The sequence below is a fragment of the Diceros bicornis genome, chromosome 34 (assembly GCF_020826845.1).
Source record: "Diceros bicornis minor isolate mBicDic1 chromosome 34, mDicBic1.mat.cur, whole genome shotgun sequence".
Classification (NCBI taxonomy): Eukaryota; Metazoa; Chordata; class Mammalia; order Perissodactyla; family Rhinocerotidae; genus Diceros; species Diceros bicornis.
This window is the reverse complement of record NC_080773.1, coordinates 35,025,765-35,040,149: the sequence shown is the minus strand read 5'-3', so window position 1 is coordinate 35,040,149 and position 14,385 is coordinate 35,025,765. Positions and strand designations below refer to the sequence as shown.

Below are 14,385 nucleotides of genomic sequence, written 5' to 3'. Positions count from 1 at the left end.
AGGAAAGTCCAATAGCCTCTCCCCACCCCACGCCATGTAATGAAATTGTTTCCCTAAGCCCTCTGTGGTGGAAATTCTAGAGCTCCTGCTGCTTATAAGCCTAATGGCTTTTGATAAAGGAGCTTAGATTTTTTTCTAATAGCAATGGGAAGGCATTGGTTGGTTTGAAGCAAGGGAGTGGTAAAACCTTATTTGTGTGGGGGATCGATTGGAGGGTGGCAGGAATGGAAGCAGGGATACAACCAGCAGACCAATGGAGTAATCCAGGAGAAAGATGAGAGTGGGACAGACCTGGGGGGCCAGCAAAGGAGGTAAAGAGAACTGGTCTGAAGAAGGAGGTGCTTTTGAGGCATAATCAACAGCACTTTGTGGCTTGTGGTCTATGGAGACAGGACAGGAGAGGATTGTGTTGACATCCATGCTTCTGCCTTACAACTTTGATAGACATTTCCCTTCCCCAAGAGATATGTAGGTGCGACTTTGATGCCCAGAGAATTTAGAGGTTAATGACCAGCCCAGGTTTTACTCCCTGAGAACAAGAAATCAATTCCTTACAGCGATTCCCCAAGTTGATATTGTCCAAGAAGGGGGCGCCAGGCAAGCAATGCTTGGGCACTCCAGAATATAGAGAATTTATGTGAAATGAATTTGGCTCATATGGAGAACTCACTGGCATGTGTCCAAAAACCAGGGATCATAAGGACTTTGTATTTCCCGTTGGAGGAAAGAAACAGGTTCCCCGGAAAGCACAGAGAGCTTAGAAGTGCATAAATAATCTGTAACCTTTTACATAGTTGTGCATTTACTCTGTCAAAACATGAGACTGCTACCCTGTTATGGGCTGGATTACAACTACCCAAAATTCATATATTGAACTCCTCAGCCCCAGTTCCTCAGAATGTGACTGATTTTGGAGACAGGGCCTTTAAAGAGGTAGATAAGGTAAAATGAGGTCCTTAGGGTGGGCCCTAATACAATGACTGGTGTCCTCATAAGAAGAAGAAATTTGGACACACACAGGTACCGAGGAAAGACCATGTGAGGACACAGGGAGAAGGCGGCCGTCTACAAGCCGAGGCGAGAAGCTTCAGAAGGAACCAACACCTTGATCTCAGACTTTTAGTTTCCAGAATTGTGAGACAATAAATTTCTGTGGTTTAAGCTGCGCAGTCTGTGGTACTTCATTACGGCAGCCCTTGTAGACTAATACAACTCAATATCTGAGATAAAAGGACAGTGCTGAATTTATTTTTTACTGTAAGAAGGGAGAGCTATGCTAGTCAGGGAGTCTCTCTGTGCAGAATGGATCGATTTTATACAGGGTTTGTAGTTCGGGGGTTGGCAGGCCTTCAGAGACATAAACAGGTCGACATCATCTGTAGAACTGTGTTCTCTCAAGTGAGGCCTTTGTGGATTGGCTGGCACTCAGAGGCGTGTTTATCAGAGTGAGTCCATCCCCGATGGGCTCTTTCACCAGCTGAGTTTCCAAAGCAAAGTGCTGACACTGATTGTTTGGCTTGCAAAAGCGCGTTCACTGAGGCGAGCTGTCATTGATCTGTTGAACGGGTTTAAAACTGACTCTGATGGCTGCTTGTTTCCCTGGCTGTGGACCAGTCCGTCTTTTCCTAAGCTTGTGGGAACTTATTCTCAACTCATGTTATGATTGCAGCCCCACAAGACTGTCGGCTCCATGAAAAAAGGAATGTGATCTGAATTGCCCATCTAAATGCATCCCAGTACCTAGAAGATGATGGGCATAGAGTAGCCACTCAATCACTGTTGGAAATTATTGTCATTCCTTGCTCATTGTGCATTCCTGGGAGTAGTCATCTAGGCTCCTTGAATGAGAATGGCTGGTCAAAGGATGTGCACATCTTCAGCTTTGATACCTAAATGCAGAAGAGGAGGAGCTGGAATGAGAAGGTGGGGTCAGGAAACCAGCTGCCTGGAGGGTCAAAGAAGGCACTAGAAGAAAAGGTTTCAAGGAGGAAGAGGTCAACTGTGTTGATTGCCATGGTGAAGCCATGTAACCTGAGGACAGAGAAGTGACCATTGGATCTGAGAACATGGATTTTGAGCAGAGCAGTTTCAGGGGTGTGGAGTAGACGGAAGCCTGTTTAGGAGGAACTGGTGACAGAATGTGTTCTAAAATATAGTGTATTAATAGAAAATTTGAGGTGTAGCAAAGCCAACAGATCAGAAGATGACTGTCATTAAAAACATAGTTGGTTACTCACAATTCCCAAGAGGAGGGAGCACACCAGGCCATGCAGGGCCACATGGGGAAGCACCAGGGTTGGTCAGGAGGGAGAAGGAGCTAGGGGAAAACATGGGCAAGGTCCTTGATTGTGGTTTCTGCAAGAAGGAATAGGCAAGGCAGAGTAAGCAGGCTTAGGATTGTCTAGTTTGAATGATTTCATGGGCTCTGGAGCATAGGAGCTGTCTCTGGTCATCTGGTACCTGGCTTTGAGGGATGAGGGCAGAGGAATGATGGCCCAGAGTGTGAAAGGCTAATAAGGCAGTGGTTAGGGATGTGTGGACTCTGGATGGATCCGTTTGTATTTGAAGAGCATGCCCCAAGGAAGAGGACTCCTCCCGAGGAGGAGGGGGTCTGCAATGAGGGATGCAGGAGGCCAAGGCAAGGTGACGCAGACACGTTATAGGGTTGTCCCCAAAAATGTGTGTCCAGCGTATACATGCAGGGCAGAGTTAAAGCATGAAGTTTACAGAATCTAGAAACGTGGTTAATACAAAATGGAAGATGAAAAACAGGCATGGGATCCACAAAGAACGGAAAGGAAAGACGTTAACGGCTAAAGTGTGGAGAGCTGGGAGGTGAGTACGAAGATGGAGTGGCAGTCTGGGACCAAGAGCCAGGTCATAAATATTCATGTGGCCCGGGTGGAGGGACTTGGAATTTGTGATAAGGGCAATGGGAAGCCGCTATGGCTGCTGTGTGGAATGGGTGGAAGGTGACTGGATAGAGGAGGGAGGAGATTTAGGAGATGGTGGCAGGTGCCCAGAGAGCCATGGTAGCAACACAGACGTGGTCAAGGGACATGCACAACTGGACCCAGATGAGACGTTTTAAGATGGTGAGAGAGGTCCAACCTTTGAACAGGTATAGAAATTTGGAGATAAGCGGGAGGGAACTCTGGCTGAAGCTTGTGCCCCCTGAAGAAAGTGAGCTTCAGAAAGTTCACACAGGCCTGGTGTCCACAGGGTCCCGGTCAATGCCCCACCTCAGAATGTTCCCTTGATTCCTGAGCCAAATGCCAGATGGGGCCCAAGCAATGTATGCACTGCAGTTGATGGTGTGTGTGGGTGTGGATGGGAGGGAATGAAAGCTTTTCTTAGAAGGGGCACACCACATCCCATGCTCGTCCACATTTCTAAACCAGAAAAAGATGTCGCTGATAATAGTCCATCTCACCAATTACCTGGTTTTCACCAGTTTTATTCCCATTTTCAGAGGCTGATAATCTTCTCCCCTCATGTTCTGATAAAACAGTTGTGTCCTGATTCCCTTTCACGGTGACTGGCACAGAGAAAGGGCCTGATTATTGCCCATTGAACTAAATTCTAAAATATATCCTGAATGTAACCATAAGAAAATGGGAATATTTTCACTGGTATTATTTGTCATCTCGCTGTGTCTGTATCAAGGTATACACACCCTCACACACACACACACACACATCAAAACATAAGTACATATTGATGAACATTCCCTGTTTTTTGGAATTGTAATATGTAGTCATTCACAAGGTGATGCGAATGTAGCTTCCAGACACACTCAGGCATGCCCCATGCTCACCCATTTTTTAAACCAATTGCCACTCCATGGACCTTCCAAACAACTTGGAGTCTCCGCTCCATACAAGCCTTGGTAAGGGGTTGGGTCTTCTGCTAAAGAACTGCAGGAATCTTTTGGAGGATTTTGCATAGAGGAATGACACGGTCAGATTTTCATCTTTAAAAGGCCATGGAGAATAGATTTGAGGGGGAAAAACTCAAGGGAGATAGGACATGATTGCAGGGATCCAAGCTTAGGGAGTGATCTTCACCATCTTGGAAACAATGAGATCAGGTCTGAGGAAAGAGCTATTTCTGGAGGCAGAATTGGCAAGGCTGGCAATTTTCAGAATATGTCAGGTGTGGAGAGGGGACCGACAAGGACAATACCCAGGTCTCTGCGCTGGCCCCTGAGAGGAACTGCGGTTCAGGACATGTGGATGGCGAGTCCTCTGCAAAACCAGGATCATGTTTAAATGTACATTTCTGGGCAGAGGAGTTCTAGAAGGAGGTAGAGCCAAGTGTGTCCACCCTCTGGGTGGAAAGAGATTAATTCTTGAAAGCAGATCTGGCTACATAGTTTTTGGGACCTGGTGCAAAACGAAAATTGTTCAAAAAACAGCAAAAAATGTGCACTGAAGGTGCTAAAATATGGTGCTTCTTCCTTCCTTCTGTGGTCTCTCTCATGACCTATTCTGGTGTTTTTTCTTTGTGATGACAGCTGTGCTCCCTTTGGCACAGGGATAGTTGTGGGGTGAGTGCAGAGCCTTCTGGGCAATTGGGAGCCCTCTCCATGATTCAGACATGTGTACGGAGCCCACTAGCTGCTAGACTCCTCCTCCTGTCTGAGCCAGAGTGCCCTGGTCAGTGCAGGGAAGTGACCCAGGTGTTTCCCCTTCCCATCCCAACACTGGACAGATGAGTGAATTCCAAAGGTCTGAATCAGGGAGAGGGTTGAGAGTCCCGGGGTGGGTGAGAGTCTGGCCCTTGTCACATTGCCCACTCAATGCACCCTGCCTCCACCTCCACATCGCCTCCTCTTCTGTCTATTTAATCTCTCTCTGCCTCCCTCTTATAAAGACACTTGTCATTGGATTTAGGGCCCACTCAGGTAATCCAGGATGACCTCATGTCAAGATTCTTAACTTAATCACACCAGCAAAGATCTTTTGCCCAAATAAGGTCACATCCACAGGTTCTATAGATTTAGAAGAGGATGTATCTTTTTGGGGGCCACCACTGGACCCACTACAGTGGCCTTGCTTGAAAGAGAAAAAGGCCAACCCAGTCAGACAGTGTCGGGAGTACTTAGGGGCCATCTCCTCCCCTCTTCCTCTGTGCTCCCCTCTCAAGGAAGAACTGGGTCCTCGAGAAGGAAGAGCTGGGGGAGGAGAAAGGAGACATATGAGAACAGACATTGACCACAGCATCCAGACTCACCTATCTGGCTTCATCCTTCTCAAGGCGTCCATCTTTACCACCAGAAGGAGGGCACAGGAAGTCTGAGGTGGCTCTGCGTTTTTCCTGGAATACAGGAAAAAACAGGCCCAGATGAGCCCTCAAACTCACAGCAGGCTCCTGGTCCTATCTGCAGTTTAGAAAGTTCACCCTTGCCCAGGTTGGGGAATGAATGGAAGGAAGGAAAAGTTGGTGCAGGGAGACCAGCAAAGAGGCTGGTACCCTTGCTGCTGTTGTGGGTTGAATTGTACACACCCCCTCACCACCACCCCCATTCATATGTTGAAGTCCTAACTGCCAGCACCTCAGAATGTGATCTTATTTGAAAATAGGGTCCTTGCAGATGTAATTAGTTAAGATGAGTCATACTGCAGAAGGGTGGGCCCTAATCCATGACTGGTGTCCTTATAAAAAGGAGAAATTTGGACACAGAGACATATGCAACAGACCAAGGTGATACATCTACAAGCCTGCATTGATTGGCGTTCTACAACGAATGCCAAAGATTGCCAGCAAACAACCAGAAGTTAGGAGAGAGACGTGAAACAGATTCTCCTTCACAGCCCTCAGGAGAAATCCATTTTGCCAACACCTTGGTCTCAGACATCCAGCTTCCAGATGAGAGAGAAATTATTCTCTCCTGTGAGAGAATAAATTTTTGTTGTTGAAGCCACTCAGTTTGTGATACTTCGTTATGGCAGCCCTAGGAAACTAATATACTTCCCTATGTAAGAGAATTGAGGCGTTGACCAGGGAGGTAGGACTGAGTCAAAGAGAAGAGGGAATCAAGAGGGATTCAGGAAGGAGGAAGGTAAGCTAAAGGTATATTTTGGAGATAGGACTGATGGATTTGATGCTGGAGCTGAGGAAAAGAGAAGAATCAAAGATACCATCCAAATTCCTGGTCTATATAGTTGGTGGCACCGTGTTGTGTGTTCGAGAAAATGGGAAAAAGTGTATTTGGGGATTGGAGGTGGAGAATGGGCTTGAGGAGGTCAGTTTTGAATTTTCTTGAATTTGAGATGGCAGATCCACCTAGGCGGAATGTCCAGGTCATAAGTGGATATACTGTTTAGGAGCCCAGAAAAGAGTTTGTGGTTGAGGATAGAGATGTGAAAGGCAGATGGTCCCCGAAGCCATGCGGGTAGCTAAGATTTCCCAGGGACCTAGCGTAGATGGAGAAGAACCAGTCCAGGACGGAGCCCTGATGGACTCAACCTTAAGGTTTTTACCATCTACTTGAAAGGACAAATCTCAATGCACAAGACATTATAAAACCAACAGAGGTTATCTAACATCCTGAGACAGACGTTCGGCCTTGAATCATTCATTTGTTCATTATTTTCTCCTCTTTTCCTGCCCAGTAATAGTCAGTTCTCAAGGTCATGAATTTCCCAGGCTGGTGAGTAGATATCCAGGGAGGGGGCACATCGAGAAGGCAGAAATTGATCCAGCAAGATATGAGACTGTGTGTGCTCAAACCACAGTGTTCGTAACATTGTGACCACAATATCTGTCTATCTGTCCATTCCTTTCTCCAGCCAGGAAAGACTAGACACTTCATAAAAGGAGTGGTGAACCTGGTAAGGCAAGAGCAATTTGCAACAATGCAATTAATTGATTGTTTATTTGTCTATTAACTGTTTCCCAAGAGGCCAAGAGTTGGCAAACTATGGCCCATGGGTCAAATCCAGCCTACTGCCTGTTTTTGTATGGCCCATGAGCTAAGAATGGTTTTAATATTTTTAAACGATTGAAAACAAATCAAAAGAAGAAGAATATTTTGTGACATGGGAAAATCATATGAAATTCAAATTTCAGTGTCCCTAATAAAATGGAATACAGCCACGTTCATTCATGTACATATTGTCTATGGTGGATTTTGCATAAGATGGCAGAGTTGCATAGCTACAACAGAGATTGTATGGCCCACAAAGCCTAAAATATTTACTATCTGGTTTTTCACTAAAAGTTTGCTGACCACTGCACTAGATCATAAATTTCAAAAAAAAAAAGACATCAAGTTAGTCCAATATAATATCTCTAGCACTTAGCAGCATGCCTGGTATTTTATATACGGTCAGAAATATTTCTTATGTAAATGAATGTGCAGATGAGGCTTGCCCCACCTTCTTCCAGCCTTTTGTATGGAGGATGTCATAGAAGTTCAGAGGACTTGTGCTGTCACTGGTTCTTGCCTTCTCTGTTACCATAGTTGAACATGAAGTCCTTAATGGCTGGGATCATATCTCATGCATCTTCTCTTCTGTAGAATCTTATCCAGGGAAGATGTCTGCTATAGACCGAATGTTTGTGTCCCCCCCAAATTCATATGTTGAAATCCTAACCCCCAAGGTGATGGTATTAGGAGAAGGGGCCTTTGGGAGGCAATTAGGTCATGAGGGTTGGAACCCTCAGGAATGGGATTAGTGCCCTTATAAAAGAGGCCCCAGAGCGATCCCTCGCCCTTTCACCCATGTGAAGAAACAGTTAAAAGATGACTGCCTATGAACCAGGAAGTGGGCCCTCCCTAGACACCAAATCTACCAGCACCATGATCTTGAACTTCCCAGCCTCCAAACTTGAGAAATAGACGTTGGTTGTTTGTAAGCCATCTAGTTTACAGTATTTTTTTTATAGCAGCCCAGCAGACTAAGACAATGTCAATCAAAGTTTGAATAGGTTGGTTCAAGCATTCTGAATCCAGAGAATTCTGTTCTGCAGTGAATCCTGGATAGCTCACAAAACTTCGCTATGGCCTGAAGGAAATATTCCCCCGCATTGTGTATCTCCATTTGTTTTCATTCCATGCTCTCCAAGAAACCTCTCGCTTTACCTTTGTTTTGAAGTGGTCAACAAAACCACAGTCTTCCGGTCCCTACAAAGAATTTCTTCTCACTGCTCCCTTTGTAAATCACTAACAACACTGGCCAACATTCCTTGAGAGCTTACTTTGTGCTAAGCACGTTACGTACATCATCTAATACAAGCATCAGAAGAGACAGTGGGGGGCTCTAACTCTCTTGCTTTATTCCGTGATAGGCAGACAACATGGCTGTAGGCCCTGCACACTTCCCACCAGTTTAGCATCCCAGTCAAAAATAGAATGTCACTCCTCATAGATCCCAGGGGAAGTCCCAGGTAAGTTTCTGAATGGCCCAGGGGGAGTCATGTGCTCATCCCTAAACCAATCACTGTGGGCACAGCAATGGAATAGAGTAACTGATCAGGCCTGGGTCAGATACTAAGCAGTTCCCCACAGAAAAGAGTGCTTCCATGGCAAGAAGCAGGGAGAAGGAGTACTGGGCAAAAAAACTATAGAGGTCTGCAATAATATAAATTGGGTTTATAAATATTGATGAGATGAACTCTACCTCTGGCATTTTCAATTACTTAGGCCAATAAATTCTTAGTTTAATAATTTTTATTTAAGTCAATTTGAATTGAATATCCTATTTGTTGTAACTGAAAGGACACTAACAGATTCATTTACATATTTTCCCCCTCTTTCCCCCAGAAGGTAAGCTTCTTGAGAACAGATACCAAGTCTGTTTTGTTCACCACTATAGGCCCTTTGCCTAAAAGAGTGCCTGGCACCATAGGTGCTACTCAGTAAACATCTGCTGTGTTTGTGATTATCTGGTTAACATCTGACCTCAATCCCACCAGGGTCATTTCCATGCAGCACAGTGTTTTTTGTTTTTTCAAATTCACCTCTGTATCCCAGACTCTAACATATGCCTCATACATGATGAGTCCTCAGAGTATACTGAAGAATAAACAAATAAATAAATGTTTCTCCTGCTGGACTCTAAGGAACAGAAGGTAGAGACCATGAATGTTTTGATAGCAATTATATCTTCAGGATATAGCACTGTCTGATACATAAAAGGCCACCTCCCCTCCAACCATTATTGGTTGAAGGATAGACTAAATGAAATAATAAATGTTAAAGATGCATAATATTAATGCCACTGGTGCTTGCAGCAGCTTCTGAACTGAAAACCTATGACTTCGCAGAGTCTGCAGAGGTTCACATAGCCTCAGTGTGAAGCCTTTGTTCTTCCGCAGAGACCACATCCAAGGACAGATTTTAACACCTACAGAAGTCTTGCATAAACCACTGATAGAGGAGGCTTTAGGGCTTCAGGCAGTCCTCCCCATCCCCCAGCCAGGCTAGGTTGAGGACAATGGTTCTGGTTTGTCAGGAGCTCTTAGCTCCTGTTAGTTATAGAGGCAGGTTATGTCTGTTACCACGGAAACTGCAGCTGGAGTGGGGAAGAGGAGCAAGGATGAGGAATAGCGGGCAGAGGCTGGAATTTTCCAGCTCAGGAGGCAGACTGTGTGTGGAATCAAAAGACCAGACCAGCACACAGTCAGTTCTCAATAAATATTCTTGGAGTGACTGAATGAAAATGTGGGAACTTGGACAAGTGACTCCTATCTCTGAGCCTCTTTCCTCATTTGTAAAATAAAAATAATAATTATCCTACTGCATAGGAGGTCTCCATTAAGATAATGTAAACGCAATCCTTAGCACAGGGCCAGGCACTTTATAAATCAAAATTTCTCAAGTGTGGTCTTCAGATCTGCTTCATAATTGTTTGGAGGTACTTATTTATAAATTCCAGATACCATATTTTTTCCCCTTCTCTAAGAGGAGTGAAATCATCTTCCCTCCCCACCTTTTTGCCTTCTCACTAGGGTGCCAGATAAAACATAGGAAACCCTGTATGCCCAAATGGGACAACATAATGCTAAAAAATTATTTTTCTGAAATTCAAATTTATCTGAGTTATCTTGTATTTTTATTTGCTAAATCTGGCAACCTTGCTTCTCACACTAGGCTACGTTGTGACAAATGAAAAGTTGGTCTTATCAGCTGCTGTAGCAGATGATTCACTTAACAGTAATTCTAACTCCGGACACAGCATCCCCTTTTAAAGACTTCAGTCGGTCATTTGACACATACTCATTGAGCATCCATTCTGCGCCAGGCACCTTTAAGGCGCAGTGGATCCTTGCACTGACAAGTGCCTGCCGTCTCAGACCTTTCATTCTAGTCACAGAATCATATAATATATCTTTTCCCCAGAACACAATGAAATCTATTCAAAATATGATCGAATAGAATTCTGAAACTGAAATTTACTCTTAAAGGATTAGTTCATGGTCTAGGTCATGAAATAAAAGTAATGTATCCGAATACACGTTTCACCAAGCTCTATAACGGACAGGGACATAGAGCTAAAGGAAGTGCTACGTGGGGCCCGTGGTTTCACCCAGTCACGTAGCGGCTGAAAGCTCGCTGATGGCAGGACTTGCCTCATTTTACGGACGGTTTCCCAGACGCCCTTGCGCAGGGGCCCTCACGGCGCGCGTGCGCACTAAGAACGTACTCGCTGACCCGGACATGCCTTGCGTGGGCACCACCCATGTCCTCCTCCGTGAGCAGGGCACTACTTAGAGACTTGCGGCTCTAAGACCGTCGTCAATGGAGGCTGTGGTCCTGCTGACTATTCTCTACTGAGGGACCTGGCGACTAGTCCACAGCCGTGGGCTAATACCGAGAACTCCAACGCCCGGCTTGGGCCTAGACCGGAAGGCCGGGCCCGGGGCGCACGCGCAGAAGGCCTCGGGCCCCCGCGTCATCTTGGGTCGTTGCGGGAGGCGCTCCGCCGTCAGTCTCGGCGTCTCTTTTCTGCCTGTGAGGTTGGTGGGCTCCCGGCTCGAGGCCCCTTCGGGACGTGGGCTTCCCCTCCCTGGCGGCAGCTCTCCAGGCGTTCTCCGGACAGACAGCAGTCCTGCCGTGCCCGTTAGGCCTGGCGCTGGACCCAGCCCGTCGGAAGGCAGGCGTTCCCCGCTGACCGCGCAACCTCGCTCCCCTCACCGTCTCTGTTGCGGGGCTGCTGCCAGGCCCGGCCCATCAGAGACCCCAGCGTCGCCGCCGGGCTGTGAGAAGGCGTGAAGCCTTCCAGAGCAGCTGCTGAAGACCGCGCCGCCCCACGCCCGTTCCGCGCGGGCATTTTCTCAGAACTCGGGGTTTCTGTGGACTGGCGCCGACTGGAGTGGGAGAAGGCCTGTGAGAGGCGAGGCACCGAGTCTAGGAAATGGCCGCTCTCTTGGTGGACTATCCAGCCTCTTTTGAGGTATAAATTTACATACGTTGAAACTTACACATCGTAAGTGTACAACTCGATGTGTTTTAGCACGTTTATGAGTTGTGCCACCCGCATCACAGTCCAGCTGTAGAACGTTTCCACCATTCCCTCCCCCGCTGAAATCCCCTCCAGCCGGTTTGCAGTCGGTCTGGCTGCAGCCCCGAGCAACCACTAATCTACGTGATGTCTCCTTAGAGTTCCCTTTTCTGGACGTTTCATGGAAATGGAATCGGACGATATGTGATCTTTTGCGCCTGGCTTTTTATACGCAGCATAAGTTTTTGAGGTTCATCCGCGTTGTGGCATTTGTCAGGAGTTCGGAAGATAGCTTTGGTTCAGAACTGCTCTGCTGGGCGTTCCGAGGAATTGTGAAGACCGTTGACTACATTCGGGCAACTGTAGGAATGCCGCTGCCCGTTTACCTTTCTCCTTAAGTTTGGCTCCGTTTTGCCAATTTCTGTTTTCCCTGGGTTGAGCATGTTTTATCAGGATTTTCAGATTTGTTTCCATAGAATCATAGGGAGTCTGTTAAGGAAGGATGCTGACTTTGTTACTGCCTGGTTTGGTTTCAGATTCAGGCCCTGTCACTTGCTAGCTGTGAGACTTCGGACAACCGTTCAGCCTCTCTGTGTCTCAGTGTGCGATTATCCAATTGTTCCTAGGTTAGATGAATTATTGCATGGAAAGTCTTAGGATAGTGCCTGGCACACGGTCCGGCTAAAAATGTTAGCTGTCATCATCTTGCAGGGGTTCTTTTGGGGGAGAGAGGGTGATGGGTCAAAAGATGGATGCTACTGCAACCCACTGGCCTAGGGTATAAAATTTGTTGAGAAGCCTCTATTTTATGACTCAGATCAATTTGTGGCACGTAATTATTTGCTCCCTGGGAGGTTTATATCCCCCCAAAGGTTGATAGTTTTGGTACTTTCTATTTTCTCAGGAGATTATGCATTTCCATAATATTTGCAGACTTATTAGGTTAAAATTAAATGGCTGTGGTGTTAAAGGTTAGAGGCCTGAGCTCTTACCAACTTTGGTGCCTTGGGCAATGTGCTGAACCTCCAAAGGCCCCAGTTACATCCGCAGAATTGGATAATAATGGCACCCTACCTTTCCTGGTTGTCTGGAGGATTAAATGGAAATCTTTTACTTAGCACAGCACCTGGCAACATAGGGAAAGTTCCATAATTGTCAGCTGTTGTTATTTTTATTATGCAGAGTTCTTTCCAGTTAAAACAGCTTAGGGACTGTAAACCTCTGTGAACCAGTGAATTAAAAGGAACTGGGAAGCCCTCCACAGTTTTCTAGGTCTTGGAACACATTGTGGAACAAAGAAATTATTTGTTCCTTGAAAGTTGCAAGGAAACTTCATTTCTACTCCAGTCACTCTTTAAAGCCATGCTTTTTCTTCCTTTTGGGGGGTACTTTTTATATACTCTCCCTCAATTTCACTAAGTTTTAAGTTTAATACTAAAGAATATGGGAGTGAGTAAACCTTTTATGTAAAGGGCCAAATACTAATCTGAAATAGTAACTATTTCAGGATTTGTGGGCTATATGGTGTCTGTCAAAATTAATCAAATCAGCAGTTGTTGTGTGAAAGCAGCCATAGTATGTAAACTTGGGTGTGGCTGTGTTCAGTAAGACTTTATGGACATCGAAATTTGGATTTCATATAATTTTCATTCATCACAAAATATTCTTTTGATTTTTTTTTTAACCATTTAACTACTTTTTAATTCAGCCATTTTGTATGTGGACTGTACAAAAGCAGACGGCAGGCTGGATTTGGCCTGCAGGCTGTAGTTTGCTGACCCCTGCCATATTATTTCCTGACATAGTGACTAGTGGTGTGATCTGGAGTCAGAAAGACGTGGTTTTGATCTGTATTAATTGGATGTATTTGGGCAAGTTACCCAGCGCTCTCTCCTGTTCTTCATCTTGCAAACAGGCATTATACTAACATACCTACCTCCTTGGGTTGTTTGGTTAAGATAATGTGTATGTGAAAGGTCTTGCACAGTGTTGGAAGTCACATAATTTTGAGAGTCAAATAGAATAAATGCTAGAGGGTGGAGCTAGATGACCTGGGTTTAAATCTTGGCCACTTATTAGCCACGTGACTTTGGGCTGGTCACCCAACATCTCTATGCCTCCCTTTCCTCATGCCTAAAATAGGGATATAGTAGTACCTACTTCAAACAGTTGTCTTGAGATTAAATAAGCTAACGCTTTATAAAGTGCTTAAAAAAAAGCCCTGGCAATTATAAATTCTCAGTTAATATTAGCTGTTATCATTTCACAAAAAAATATATTTGGGGTTGAAGAGCCTTGTGCTGTGTTGTTATAATGAAAGACTTTTGTCTCTCTTCACTGAAGTGGTACAATTTATAAAGCATAGGAATTATTTGTTCCTTGGACGTGTGAAAAATGTTGCCCTTAAATAGCAAGGGCTTAGAGCACTTTTTGAAGAAAGCACTCTCTTGACATTTGCCAAGTTTTTATTATCTGCCTTGCTTTCAAGAATGATCCATTTCATTATGGCTTTCAAATTTAATAGCCTAGAAATGTACCCAGTGGTGGTTGAGAGCTCGGGTGTCTGATAGATTTGGGTTTGATTCTTGACTCTGCCACCTACTAGCTTGTAATCTGGGACAAGATAGTAACCCCTCAAGGCTTGCCTCTCATCTCTAAAGCTTGGATAATAATAGTATCTACCTCATAGAGTTGTTATGAAGATTAAACATAATAATGCACATAAAGTGCTTGGTGCCAGGTCTTGCCTATTGTAAAAGTTCAGTAAATGACAGCTATTACTTTTGTTATCCTCCAGGGCACTCTTAAAGTAAGACCCATTTGAGATTGAAAACCATTTGCTAGGTTCTTAAATGGGCAGCCTTCCCTCTTATTCTAGGTTTGGAATGCTTAACAGTATTATAAGAATTATTTGTTCTTAGGAGATTGCCCTCGT

The 14,385-nt window shown here is 45.1% G+C and overlaps 1 protein-coding gene and 1 long non-coding RNA gene across 3 annotated transcripts in view; one reads left to right on the top strand and one right to left on the bottom strand.

Moving 5' to 3' along the window:
- LOC131397487 (uncharacterized) overlaps window positions 1–14,385 on the bottom strand; it is a 45,064-nt gene that overhangs the window by 18,028 nt on the left and 12,651 nt on the right. The window contains exons 1-2 of one of the 2 annotated variants that reach the window (XR_009216769.1): window positions 11,144–11,228; window positions 5,236–5,319 (exon numbers count right to left, since the gene is read on the bottom strand). This is a non-coding gene — a long non-coding RNA (uncharacterized LOC131397487). Of the gene's footprint in view, window positions 1–5,235; window positions 5,320–11,143; window positions 11,229–14,385 lie in introns of those variants that run through there. The other variant, XR_009216770.1, reaches the window with a different exon arrangement.
- Window positions 10,976–14,385, top strand: part of PEG3 (paternally expressed 3) — a 48,068-nt gene continuing 44,658 nt past the window's right edge. The window contains exon 1 of the mRNA XM_058530355.1: window positions 10,976–11,402. The gene's annotated coding sequence lies outside the window, so the exon portion shown is untranslated. The remainder of the gene's footprint in view (window positions 11,403–14,385) is intronic.